Here is a 13,237-nt window from a genome sequence, read left to right as displayed (position 1 = left end):
ATAGATAGATAGATAGATAGATAGATAGATAGATACATACATACATACATACATACATACATATATACATACATATATTCATACATACATACATATGTATATACATACATATGTATAGACATAGATACATAGATACATAGATAGGTACATAGATACATTTAACAAAAGGAAAAAGAGTCATTGATCTCTGTTTAGTCATCAAACATTCATCCCGCAAATGAAGAACCATTGACTGAGCACCTTCCATCCATCAGCTCATTCCACACAGATTCTAACTCATCAGCTCATTCCACACAGATTCTAACTCACTCTTCATGAGAGCCTGTGCTATGTGTCATCTTCCTTCCTGGAGACAAGGTTGCTGAGATGAGATAGGTTAGCAGTTCTCCCAAGGACAAACAGGTGATGAACAAGAGATCCAAGATCGGAACACTGTTCTATTTGAGTCAAAGACCAGGACTCCCTGCCATAGTATCCTGTATGTCTGTCCCAGTGTCTGCCATCTGCTTGATAACCTGCTAGTCTCAGTGACAGAGGTGAGCAAAATAAAAAACGTCTGAGAATCCCTTAGATTACTTCCGCTGACTCAACCATCAAGGTGAAGATTTGGTTCAACTGGGGCACATTCCACCCTCCTCCACCCCCATTTCAAAGTTACCCATCTCATCCCATTTTTGGTTTTCTGTTTTTTTTTTTTTTTTTTTTTTTTTTTTAACAATGATTAGTCTCTTGGCTCACGTAGATTTTTTTTAAACTGAAAGATAATAATCATTATCTCTTACTAAACCTACCTTTAAGTCTCAGTAATAGTCCTATGTAGCATGTGGCTTTCCTCTCCCCACAGCCTTTCCAGTAATGGAGACCCAAAAGGCCTGAGCATATGAAGCAAGCCCTACACCATTGACACACATCTCCAGCCATAAATGCCTTATGTGTAATAAACAACATCTTTACTGTGTGCTGCAGGCCCACTGGTGGCTGAAACTCATCCTGTGCCAAGGTCTATTGGAATCTGCACAGCTGAGAGGCTACTTAGCCATCACTGTACAGTAGTGCACAACTATTTTAAAACATGATGCTGGTATCTATTAATATCCGGTTCTGAGATATCAATCAAGAGAGAAAAGGGCAATATGGAATTATCTGCCCCATTACACATGACTTCGTTAATATTGTTGTAAATTCCTCTTGTAAGCAGTAAATTTTCTTTGCTTCTAGGAAGATTAAGAAAGGTCAAATCTGATTGTCATTGTCTATCAAAAGATAACTGTTGGTTTCTATAATGGAATCTCATATATATGGTAATCTGTTTCAAAAAAAGAAAGAAAATTCCAGAATAAATTGATCACTAGGGGGTAGGTCACAGCTCTGTACAGTGTGTGTTCAACTATTGTGCAAGGCCTCAGGCTTATACAGATGGGAAAAGACAAACAAATAGCTGTAATAAATTCTAATGTTTCCATAAAGTTCTATTGAAAAGAAAATTTTTGTTCAATTAGAAGATATCAAGAAAAGTTGAATTAAGACTAAAATATTCAAGTTTATCTTGAAAGGTTTAACATCAAATTGAAGACAAGAAAATGACCATCTTGAGAGAAAGTAATTCCCCAAGAAGCTTGATTTGAGATGTCCTCTTTGACAGCCCTTCTGTCTGTTCACTAGCCTATAAATCAGGGCTGACAGCACTGCCTCCCTACACAGAGACTGGGAAACGATGGTGACATTGTTGATGCAATGGGAATCCTTAATCAGACAGGGAGGCAGATGCTCTGTGTGCTCACTGAGCCACACCCGTTCTAGAAACAGTGTTTTACAGCAAAGTCAGAGAATATGCTTTCTATAAGACAACTATGCCCCCTCCAGGGACCTCCCCTCCTCCCTCTCTCATCTCCCACACACTGCCACCACCACCACCCACCCACCCACAGTCATCAGAAAGGATCCACAAACTGAATAGTGGGAGACTCTGGAATGATCAGGGAATGTTCCACAGCCAGACTGGCTCACTATGAATGTCACAAAGACCAGGACACATGTGACCCCTCCTCTAAGATACATAGTTCCAAGGAGAAGTTAGTAGTGGCTGTCAAAGCCAACAAGAAGAAAAGGCAACTGTGGTGGTTTGAATGTACTTGGCCCATAGGGGGTGGTACTGCTAGGAGGAGTGGCCTTGTTGGAATGGGTGTGTCACTGTAGGGGTGGATTTTGAAGCTCTGCCCAGTTCAGGAGAGTCAGTTTTCTTCTGGATGCAGATACATCATGATGCAGAACTCTCAGATCTCCTGCACCATGCCTGCCTGAGTGCTGCTATGCTCCTGCCTTGATGATAATGGACTGAACCTCTGAACCTGTAAGCCAGCCCCAATTAAATGTTGTCCTTAGTAAGAGTTGCCTTGGTCGTGGTGTCTGTTCACAGCAGTAAACAAACAAACAAACAAAGACAGCAGCCAACAGACATACCCTGTCAAATGCCTCAGCCACCTATCAGTGGCTTCACAGCCCTGAACAGCTAGCTGTCTGACAAGGCAAGATTCAGAATCAACATCCCTGTCAACAGATGAATGGATAAAGAAGTGTGGGAGATATACACAGCAGGATATGATTCAACGTTAAAAAAAGAAGGAAATCCTGTCCTTTGTGACATCACAAATGAGCCTGGAGGGCATTGGGTAAGATGAAATGTCAAGCTTGAGAAAGCAGATACTGCAGGACCTCAGGACCTCGGGACCTCAGGACATGTGGAATTTCAGGAAGTTGGGCTCAGAGAAGCAAGGATAGAACGTGGCTCCCTGAGGCTAGAGATGGGGAATAACAGTGAGCTATTCGTCAAAGAGCACATTCCAGCTGGCCGGGACGAACATTCAAGGGCTCTATTGTACAACACGGTGGCAATGGTTAGCTAACAATGCATTATGGGATAGTTCATCTTGACTGCCAGTATGAGAGGGGTTAGAATCGCTATAGAAACAGACCTCTGGGACTATAAGGGCATTTCCAGAAAGGTTTAACAAAGGAAAGAAGACTCACCATGAATGTGGGTGACACCATCCATGGGCTGGAGTCCAGGATGAATGAAAAGAAAAGAACAGAATGCTTTCAAATTCTGAGCATGAGAAATACCTACTAGCCAGTTCCCAAGCCCAGTGATCAGAGTTCCCAGCTCCAGTGTTACTGTCCCAGCTTGTACCGGTTGTGCACTGGTGGGTTTCAATTGCATCTAAGCTGCAACACTGACAGAGAGGCCTAGAAAGATGGGATACTGGAGGTGTTAGCAAGCGACCAGCGGCATCTGCAAGACACAGGTCAAGCGCTTCACTTAGCTCACTATCTACAGTATCTCAGCCATTCCTAAGGACTTACAGCAATCAAGTAAAAAACACTGTAAGTCATTTCTTTCTCTTCTTCTTTTTCCTCCTCTTCTCCTCCTCTCCCCTCCTCCTCCTCCTCCTATCTATAATCCTTTTAAGACTTAAAAGAAAAATATTTGTTCAAAAAACTCTGTTCAGGGTGGAAATCAAAAGCATCTAAAGAGAAATATTCCACCTGCCTGACAAAAGTTAAACACACACACAAGCACACGCACATACACACACATACACACATACACACACAAGCACATGCATATACACACACACAAGCACACGCACATACACACACATACACACATACACACACACATACGCACACATTCACATGCATATGCACACACACATATATGTCCTGAAGATGTAACAACATTAAGATTTGGGGCTAGAGAGAAGTCTCAGCACTGGCTGTTCTTCCAAAGACCCTAAGTTCAATTCCCAGCAACCACATGGTGGCTCCCAACCATCTGTAATGGGATCCGATTCTGCCTTCTGGTGTGTCTGAAGACAGCAACAGTGTGTTCATGTACATAAAATGAATAAAATTTAAAAAGAAAAACAAAGTCCTGATCTGAAGGAGGGGCCACCCCGCTCTCGGTCTACACACCATGGACTCAGTGCTGTTAAAGTCTCTGTGACCATTAGGGTCTTAGCTAGACTCACAGAACACACTTGCAGTCCCAGCACATAGAAGACAGATGAGAGAACTGCAGTAATGCTGAGATTAGCCTGGTCTACAGAGTGAGTCCAGAGTTCCCAAAGTCCTAGGTGTTAACGGCTTAGCTCTCAGCTTTGAAATATTGAGAGGTCTTGAAACCATCAAGGCATGGAGCCAAAGAGGAATCATTAAGGGTAGATAGTGAGCTCTCTCTCTCTCTCTCTCTCTCTCTCTCTCTCTCTCTCTCTCTCTCCCCTCTCTCCATAACTACCATGAGGTGAGTAGGTTTCCTTTGCTAAATGCTTTGCTAACATCATAGATACTTGCTCATCACAAAGCTAAAAGCAACGGAGTCAATCAACCATAGACTGGAGCCTCAAAACTGTGATCCAAAGAATCCCTTTTCTCTTTTTAAATTGGTTGCAATTTAAAGACATTTTGTTACAACAGAAAGCTGATGGACATGGTCTGTCTTCCAACTAAACAGTTAAAGGAAGCAAGCAGCAGATATTTGAATAGAAAATTGGCTCTCCTACATTTGATGAACAGCCAGAAACCTTGGCAGACAAAATTATCAGAATACAGCATTCAGTTAGAACTTTCAGCAAAAACATTTAACTCCAGCAACAGAAATTAAAGTACATTTTAAGAATAGACTATACTCTGTAAATAAGACTCATGGCCTTTTATACCCTAAATAAATGAGTAATAGTTAAATGTTTCCTTAAAGCAACATACATTTTAAATACATTATTAAAATTCATAGTAGTGAAAATAAATAGTTTCTATGAAAGGAGAAATTTATCACAATAAGGGTTATCACAATAAGGGTTATCACAATAAGGATTATCTTTTATTCTAAATTTTATATTACTTATTTATAATTACTCATTAAATTTTTATAGGGAAAAGATAAGTGAGTATTTTTATGGGGATCTGCCTCGTTTCACATTAGGGAACTGTGTTAGACAACTGTGTTAGTCACACAGTAGACTGCATGCTAGTCCATGGGCCTCTGTGAGAGGAGGGAGTTCTGTGGAGGGTATTCTTAGGAAACTAGATGAAACTAAACAACCTGGTCCCTTCTCGGATATAATGTCACTTTGCCATACATTGAAAATACAGAGGGTAGGTTTGGAAGGGTGGCTCAGCAGTTCAGATGCCTGGCTGTCCTTTGCAGAGGACCTCAGTACCACATTCCTGACACCCACACAGGTTGGCTCACAAACTGCCTGTGATTCCATCTCCACAGGATCATGGCCTCTGAAGGTTCCTGAAATTGGGTGTTCACATATCCACAGATAGAAAGAGACAGAGAAACAGAGATAGAGATAGGGAGCAGAGGCAGGGAAACTAAATAAACAAAGACGGCAGGAGGTTTCATGGTGACCTGGTTCCCCAGACTAAGGGGTATCAGTGTCGGGGACAGTCTACAGAGCACCCAAGTGGGAACCTGACCACAGCCAGAGTCCAGTGTGCTTCAGACCATCCAAGGAGTTAGGGCAAGGATGCAAGCAGGGAACCCCTGAATGCACGGAGCTCCGACCTTTTCAATCCTGTAGCCAGAGTCCTCTTCCATTTCTGTGCCTTAACTGCTCCCTGGTCAGAAGGCAGTTACCTAAAACCTTCGCTATCTTTTTCACAGTATTGTAAACAACTCATTGAGAGCTATGTATTCATCCAGGCCTAAGTCTAAGGCTGCACCACTGTTTATTGAGTTGTAGAACTGGGCCACTCTCCTAATAAGAGTCAGACTTCAGCCACACATACAGATGGAAGCCTGAATATGTCCCATGCTTACACAATGAAAAACTACTAGCCCGGTTAAAATCATTAGTAAATGTATTTATAGCCCTGTACTGACAGATATACCTGAATTCGGAACTATCACACGTCCCCAAATCCATGCCATAGAAATGTCCCATCCTACCCTTCTCTTCCACTGCTAGCTCCTCTGTGCACCATAAGTGGCTAGCGTACAATGGTCATTTGAATAAAAATGGCTCCTGTAGGTTCGTGGGGGATGGCACTATTAGAAGGAGTGGCCCTGTTAGAGTAGGTATGGCCTTGTGGGAATAAAGTGATACTAAGGCTTTAACGTCTCAGAAGCTGAAGCCAGGTCTAGTGGTTCACGATCTCTCTCTTCCTGCTGCCTGCAGATCCAGATACAGAATTCTTAGCTCCATCTCCAGCAGGATGTCTACATGTGTGCCACCATGCTTCCCAGCATGACAATAACGGACTAAGCCTCGGACCTGTGAGCCAGCCCCACATAAATCTCCCCCATTATAATAACTGCTGTATTCATGGTGTCATAGCAACAAAACCCTCACTAAGACATATACACACAACGAGAGAGAGACGATGCAGGCCACGCAAAGCTCCTCTCATAGTCCTTGAAACAGTCAGTACTTCCGCTGGTTTCTGGACCAGTTGTGTAAATACAGCCACCAGTACATTCTACTCCAAGAGGCTCTTCAACAGAACTGTGGAACTAGAAAAATTATGGAGGGGATGCTGAGGTCTTAAACATTGGAATTCATTCTAACATTAAGAAATATAGGGGGAGGAAGAAAATTATCAAAAGTATATTGTATTAAAAAGTTAATAAAATGTACATATAAAATATGGGCTCTAACTAATTACATGCTTTTAATCTGTAGAACTTGTCAGTCATGAGGCATGGAGAGGAGACTTAAAGCATGACCCCAGGACCAGAGTCCCTCCTGCCTAAGCTTAGGGCAGGACTAGTGGAGCCTAAACTGCAAGGCAGGAAGCAAGGATGGAAAGGCAGAGATGGGCTGTAGATCAGCCTGAGTGACCCAAGCATGACAATAACTTAGCCAAAACTTTGGGCCAGCCTTGGTGCGCAGGGACTTCCTTTTCTCTCATGGGAAAAAAAAAAATCCTAAATTACCTGTATTAAACTTGCCAAGGGAGTTCTATATGGAAAAATTATTCCAGCTTCAAGTAACAGGTTTTTGCTTTGTTTTAGGAAAAAGCTTCTAAATAAATACATTTGCAGCTGTATTCACAAACAGATATACTAACATCAAAACAGCTAGTTGGAGCTCATGAAAGAATGAGTTATGAAGACAGGCTCCAAGCGAGCATTAGTTCAGTCATTCACAAATATTGTTAGGGAATTACTGAAGTCATAGAATGAACACCCACATAAAAGTCATGCCCTCTAGAATTTTCTATTCTTTTAGCACCCCCACCCCGTATGTTTAATGGCGTCTTAGTCACAGTTCTATTGCTGTGAAGAGACACCATGACCAAGGCAGCCATTATAAAGGAAAGCATTTAATTGAGGGCTTGCTTAAAGATTCAGAGGCTTAGTCCATTATCATTATGGCAGGGAGCACAGCAGCACACATGGTAGGTAGGACACTGGAGGAGTAACTGAGAGCTACATCCTGATCTGCAGGCAGAGCTAAAGAAACTGGGTCTAGCAAGAGCTTTGGAATCTCAAAGCCCACCCTCAGTGACACTCCTCCAGCAAGGCCACGCCCCCTAACCCCTCTCCAAACAGTGCCACTCCCTGATGTTTAAGCATTCAAGTACATAAGCCTGTGGGGGCCATTCTTCTTCAAAGCACCACAAATGAGATAAATTCTACGGCAATATACCAATGAGCTAATGTGTTGGTTACTATTCTCACCACTGTGAGCAAGACAGAAACCACCGTAAGGGAGAAAGGACTTAATCTGGCTCGGAGCTTTTGAGATTTCACCCTGAAGACGTGGACTCCACTGATTCTGGACACATGTGGACACTGATTCAGAATCACATGTGGGAGCACATGACAGAAGAAGCTGTCTACTTCAGGACAGACAGAAGGCAGAAAGGAAAGGTTGAGGGCCACCTAGAACCTTCACCCCAGTCACCTACTTCCTCCAGCTGAACTTCCTCAAGTTTCCACAGACTCCCTGAATAAGCTGTATACTATAGAGGAGCCCCTGGAAAACAATTCAAATCTAACTATAACAGGATGGGAGTAGTAAGTGACAATCTCCTCAAAACAGTGACAAACAAGCAGTGTCCACAGGAAAGGAGACGACCTTGTACACCTCTCAGAAAAAAAGCCTTCCGTACAGAAAGAACAGTGAGCCAAAGGCTTCGGGGTGGAAGAAAGCCAAGTATGACCTACAGTATGGTCTATATGTGGTCTCTATATGGTCTATATCTATATATATGATCTAGAGTAGACAGTTAGATGACACTGAGCGAGGGGAAGCAGCAGACACTGAGAATGTAGGCACCAGTCAGAGTGAGCTGTGTGCTAGTGGATCCAGATTCAAGATGAATGAATATTCATGAGTCACTGTCTCCTCCTTCCTCCCCAGGGTCGTTGGCCACCGGCCCAGGAGGACAAAGGGAACAGAGTTGATGAATAGGGTTTCAGAAATCCCATGAACATAAAGGAAATAAGACTTATCCCTGGGACCAGCTTTGGGGTGACAGTTCAACTTTATTGAGGGTGAATCAAGGGTTATATAGTTTGGGGGTATGTATATCCAGAGTGCGCAAAGCTCAACTGGCTGAAGGCTAAGGTACTGAGACACCTCATTAGCATGGGGAGGCATTCTAGGACTCTCAGGTTCTTGCTCTGAAGGCTTTCTTATGGGAGAAAGGAAGCTAAACCTGCAATCTCACCAAGGCTATGTGAAGCTCCACAGAGAGAGGGTATGAGGGTGTGGAGCTCCCCAGACAAAGTCAGGGAAGGAGAAGCCCTGCTGGTAGAGGGCGTCCCCTATTTTATGGCAAGCTCAGAAGGCTATCCGGACAATGGTAGACTTGGGCCTTAATTAGCAGGGTTTCTCCACAAGTGACCTTACTAGGTGACAGAACTCTGTGGGGTAAAATGGGGTCCCACGTCCAGCCCAGGGCCTCTGGGCGAGGTGTACACAGGAAGTTTGACTGCGTGCACCCCCCACGGCACCACCATGCTGTGAGAAGCCGCAGGACCCTGCTCCAGGGGTGGGGAAGACACAGTCTGAGGTCCTCTACGGGAACCTGCCAGAGTCGGGCTCACACTCTGGGGCACCACAGACGGTTCTGGGGTCCCTGGGCCACACGGAGTTCAGGGATCTCAGGTTCTCAGTCTTGGAGACCTCAGACACCGCTAGATGTCTGTCGCCTGGAAGAGCTGAGAACAAAGCAGGGGCCGCGAGCAGACTCTGGCCCAGGGCTGAGGGGAACAGGGCAGAGATGAGAGCGCTCTGGCTGGGTCCCGTGGGGAGGGGAGTCCTAGGGCAGCTTCAGTGGGTCGGTTGGTTTGGTGGAGACTGTCTGGGATCACTGAGAGGCTTCCTGGTGGGAGGTTAGACGTGGGGTAGTTAAGGGAAGACCTGCTCCATTGCTCCACAAACTGTGCTCCAGGTAACTGTGGGGAGGAGCATACCTGGCTATTGCCAGGTAACTTTGGGGTGGAGTCCAGACAGAATACCAGGAGCTTGGGGCATTGCCTATGTGACTGATGGCCACACACCTCATGGGGGGGTGGGGGGAGATGCTGTAGCTGAGACAGGAGCAGGGGCCCAGGAGGTGTCACCTAATATCTGCCATCCTTTAGGGTCACTGGGGTTCAAGGCCCATGCTCAAACGACCAGGTCCAGGCTGTGTGTGCACAGCTCACCGTCCCAGCTCACCGCCCCACAGAAGTCTAAGAAAAACAACTCAGTCAAGGAAAGCAAATATAAAAGTTTAGTCCAAACAGAGAAAGAAGACCTGGGAAGAAGGGAGCCAGTGATGAAGCCTGGATATAACTTTGCTATGGCTTGGAGTATGGGATGAATGTCCCAAGACACCTCTGTGATTGACGGATTGGTCCACAGGGTGGCATTATTAGGTAGTGGGACATTTGGGAGTGGGGCCTAATCAGGAGGTCTGTAAGTCATTTGGGGTATGTCCTAAGAAGGGACTGTAAAACGCCATCTCTATTCCTGATGCTCATGATGTGACTGCTCACACTCATATGTATTCCCATCGTGAAGTACGGAATCTGCCATCCACACCACACAACACATCCGTGGAGCCTTGGGTCTTGGATTCTTAACCTCCACTACTGCAATACTCTTTTTGTATTATTGGCCTAAATCACGTGTTTTATTATTGTGGTCAAAAGCTGACTCATACATAAGTGATACTTCCTAAAGAGATGGAGTAGCAAAGAGGATTAAATACTTAAAAATAAGTAAGTCAGGTCAAATTAGTTCTCACATAGTCCTATTGGCTTTGACAAGTAGGAAGTCACTAGTGACCATTGTCAAAGCAATTTACTACACAATGATAGCAGCGGGAGTCAACGTCCATTGACGTGAGGGATGTGTGGGGGATGATGAAGCACATTCTACAGACTGATTTTTGGGTTGTTTTTTTTTTATGGATCTTGGCTGTGGATGGAAAAGAACAGACAGGAAATTTCATTCTGACTGGAGGGAGCATTGTGTGGGAGTGCCTAAGTACGTGCGAGCATGCACGTATGCATGTGTGTGTTGTGATATGCATACATATGTATGCAGTTACATATACCCATGAATGTTCAGAGACCAGAGGAGAACATTAGACGGCATGCTCTGCCCTGTTCTCTTGAGACAGAATCTCTAGTTGAGCCTAAGGCTAGTCTGGTGGCAGCTCAGCAGCAATCTTCTGTCCCCACTACCACGCCCTTTCAGAGCACTGTACTTACGGGTGTAAACAAAGGCCACACCCAGCTTTTTACATGGGTTCTGGGGATTTGAGCTCAACCCCTCCTGTTCATACAAGCATCACTCTTACCCTCAGGAAATGGTTGTTTTGTTTGTTTGTTTGTTTTTTAGAAGGAAAGGTTTCTTTGGGGTCTACAGTTCCAGAGGGTTAGGAGTCCATGCCCATCATGGCAGAAAGCATGGACAAAGGCAGGCAAGCAAGGTGCTGAAGGAGCAGCTGAGAGCTCCCTCCTAGATTCACAAAGAGGAAGTGGAGAGAGAGAGCAGGGAAGTGTGGGGCAGTGGTCTGTTCAAGCAACTTAGGTTCAGTCGAGTAATAGGCCTTGAACCCTAGAGCCTCAGTGGACAGTTTCTGCCTGCAGGGGGCGGAAGGAGTTCGGCTATAACTCCTGAGATTTTTGGTTCCTGTTTCAGTCACAATCTCTCACAGCTGCCCCCATAGTGTTTTATCTTGTAGACAATGCTCCAAGCTCCCAGCAGTCTAGCTGGACCCTACCCCCAGTCACCTGCCCACAGCCAGGCATGCCTCGCACCAAAGACAGATAGCCACACCTCATACCATATAAAGGGTGGTTTGCACCCTCCTCTTGTCTCTTGCTCCTTGTCTCTTCTCTTACTCTTTGTCTCCCCTCTTGCTTCCTTTCTTCCTCTCTTGCTCTCTCTTGCTCTCTTGACCTCTTCCTCCTCTCTCACTCTTTGTTCTTCTCTTGCCCTCTTTCCTCTCTTGCCTTCTCTCTCTCTTCTGCTCTTTGTTTTCTTCTCTTAATTCTTTCCCTTCTCTCTCTCTCTCTCTCTCTCTCTCTCTCTCTCTCTCTCTCTCTCTCCTTCTCTTCTCCTCTCCTTCTTCTCCTCCCCTCCTCTCTACTTGACCGGCCTATTTTCTCTTCCCTATAATAAAATATTTCATTTATACATTGCCTCCTTTTTGACTAAGGCACCCTGCCACAGGCCTCAGCAGGTGAGAGAGACCCAGGCCGCAGCAGAAAGACACACAGCCCCACAGGAAATCACTTTTGTTTGAAGTATAAACAACTAATTGACTAAGAAAAAGACACTAGTGAAAAAGAAAAGCATTAATGTACACACGGAAGGAGTCCGCTGGATTGGAATGGGCTTATCCATTTCAAACTCCACCCTCTTGAAAGAACACCTCAGTTAACATAATTGCAAATCTGCTTCAGCCTGCTATGTCACGCCAGCTCTACAGAAAACGGTGACTTATTTGAAAAGTAAGCTTAGAGGGAAAAATGGCACCTGTGGCTGAGCTCCACCCTTCATCATTTCAGGAATGGTTTTCCTTCTCATCTTCATGCAGTAACTTTATTTCCCTACCCCCACACCCACACCACCTCAGGAAAGGCCCTGCCCAGCACTGCCTAGGACTTCTCAATTGAGTCTGAGATAATTAAGTCTTTTGTTGTTGTTGTTGTTTGTTTTTTGTTTTTCAAGACAGGGTTTCTCTGTGTAGCTCTGGCTGTTCTGGAACTCACTCTGTAGACCAGGTTGGCCTCAAACTCAAAAATCTGCCTGCCTCTGCCTCCAAAGTGCTGTGATTAAAGGTGTGCACCACCACTGCCCGGCTGAGATAGTCAAGTCTTATCACATAATCCTGTAACTTTATAATGTGGCTTCTGTCATTCTTCTTTGCAATACTTTTTATATTTTTCAGTGTCCAGGAGGAGAAGAAAACAGACCCCTTACCTCGGAGACCTCCATAGGAGTGAGATGTTAGTAATCAAGATGTGAAAAGAACAGTAGGGAATCCTGCCAGAGAAGAGGACAGAAAAATGATTTTTCTATCTTCTGAAATCAAAAACCAGGAGAGACAGTAGGTGGGTGATACAGGCTGAAAACACACCCGGCTGGTACCGGCTCAGTTGTCTGTGCCAGCAGAGATGAGGCCATCTCCTGCAGGGAATGGGACTGAAGATGCATTATTTCCAAAGGATTAAAATAGTACTTCCAGAAATGAAAGAGTGGATCAAGGACACATGAGTGTGAAGACGGTCCCTCTGCTCCCTGTGCCCATCACTTAACATTAAATCGTTCTTCTTTCCAAAACCAAGCCAGGCAGAGAAAATGGCCACATAATGAGCTTGCAGTCATGACTAGAACCCATACGCTAAGGTTCTCTCCTGGAGATAACATCTGAGGAAAGGACAAGGGCTCACTAGACTCACATCCCGGTGACGAAGACACTATGTGAGCTGCTGAAGGAGACTGGTATATAATAGGCAGCCGCCTGCATGGCCTCCTGTGCTAGCTTCTCGGGATCACTCCTTTGCATGGCTCCTGTTTCTGCGTTGGGTCTAATGGCTCGCTTCCAGATATTAAAACATAGGCTGAGAATGAGATGCCATCTGTAAAATTAGGCCAAGAAAGATGAAGTGCTGTCCTGTTCACAATGTTCACAAGCTGTCTCTCTACCAGATGGGGTCATAGAGAAGACACCCATGGGAGAAAACCAAGGGCAGCCTTCGGCTAACCTAGAGAGGAACTCA

At 44.8% G+C, this 13,237-nt stretch overlaps 2 long non-coding RNA genes across 4 annotated transcripts in view; one reads left to right on the top strand and one right to left on the bottom strand.

Annotated features, from left to right (window-relative positions):
- Positions 1 to 13,237, bottom strand: part of LOC116069138 — a 93,163-nt gene that overhangs the window by 54,578 nt on the left and 25,348 nt on the right. The window lies entirely within an intron of this gene.
- Positions 2,619 to 12,817, top strand: LOC116069139. Its single transcript, XR_004109870.1, has 2 exons — positions 2,619 to 3,381; positions 12,406 to 12,817. It is a non-coding gene; the product is annotated as an uncharacterized LOC116069139 (long non-coding RNA).

The sequence above is a fragment of the Mastomys coucha genome, unplaced genomic scaffold, assembly GCF_008632895.1.
Source record: "Mastomys coucha isolate ucsf_1 unplaced genomic scaffold, UCSF_Mcou_1 pScaffold22, whole genome shotgun sequence".
In the NCBI taxonomy this organism is placed as follows: Eukaryota; Metazoa; Chordata; class Mammalia; order Rodentia; family Muridae; genus Mastomys; species Mastomys coucha.
The sequence above is the reverse complement of the archived record's forward strand: the minus strand, read 5'-3'. Positions and strand labels throughout refer to the sequence as shown.